Source organism: Gossypium arboreum, chromosome 10, assembly GCF_025698485.1.
Source record: "Gossypium arboreum isolate Shixiya-1 chromosome 10, ASM2569848v2, whole genome shotgun sequence".
Lineage (NCBI taxonomy): Eukaryota > Viridiplantae > Streptophyta > Magnoliopsida > Malvales > Malvaceae > Gossypium > Gossypium arboreum.
Genome location: NC_069079.1, coordinates 36,352,889 through 36,354,101, shown reverse-complemented (window position 1 = coordinate 36,354,101; position 1,213 = coordinate 36,352,889).

Below are 1,213 nucleotides of genomic sequence, written 5' to 3'. Positions count from 1 at the left end.
ATGTCATTTGTCATTTTCTTTCTCACTTAAAAATTTCATGAGACCCAAAGCCCATTTTATCTAGGCCCAAAATTCGGGGCGTTACAACTGGTGGAACCATAAACAACAAAACACCTGAAGAGGCTTATAAATTTATAGAGGAGATGTCACTGAATAACTATCAGTGGCAAGTCATGAGAACAAAGCCAATGAAATCAGCCGGTGTTTTCAACCTAGATGCAGTTACCATGCTATCAAACCAGGTATAACTCTTGAATAAAAAGATTGACGGCCTATGTGATTCTACACAGGTACATCCGATGATGCAGTGCGACACGAGTGAAGATGGAATGGGCAATTCAGAATATTTACCCTTCAGCCCCAATATGGAGAACGAGCAAATAAATTATATAGGTAATAATCATCGATCTCAAAATAATCCTTACAGTAACACTTACAATGCAGGTTGGAGGAACCACCCAAACTTCTCGTGGGGAGGCCAAGGAAATCAGAAACCACCACCGCCACTAAGCTTCCAACAACAACCTTACCAACAAGAGAAAAAGCCGAACCTTGAAGAGATGATGCGAAATTTATTTCAGTAGCAGAAACCCATTTTCAAAATACTGAAACTGTTCTTAAAAATCAACAAGCATCGATTCAAGGGCTCGAGAATCAAATAGGAGCTGGCTAAGATAATTTCAGAGATACCACAAGGGAGCCTGTCTAGTAACACCGAACCCAACCCAAAAGAGTACGTGAAAGCAGTTACCCTAAGGAGTGGGAAGAAGTTGATAGGAAAGAGGATGAGGAGGTTAAACTCAAAATCAGTGAAATTTTAATACTGGGGGAATATAAACCACCAATCCCATATCTAGCAAAGTTCAAGAAAAATCGCATTAATGCACAATTTGGTAAATTTCTTGAACTTTTTAAACAGTTGCATACTAACTTACCTTTTGTTGAAGCTATCTCGTAGATGCCTACATATGAAAAAATTTTGAAGGAGCTTTTAACAAATAAAAAGAAGTTTGAAGAGTTGTCTACAGTAGAACTCAACGAGGAGTGCTCAGTCATACTCCAAAATAAACTGCCAACCAAACTGAAAGATCCAGGAAGTTTTACTGTTCCCTGCTTAATTGGTAGTTTAAAGGTCGAAAATGCATTAGCTGATTTAGGTGCAAGTACCTTATAAAATGTTCAAGTAACTTGGTCTTGGGGAACCGAAACCCAC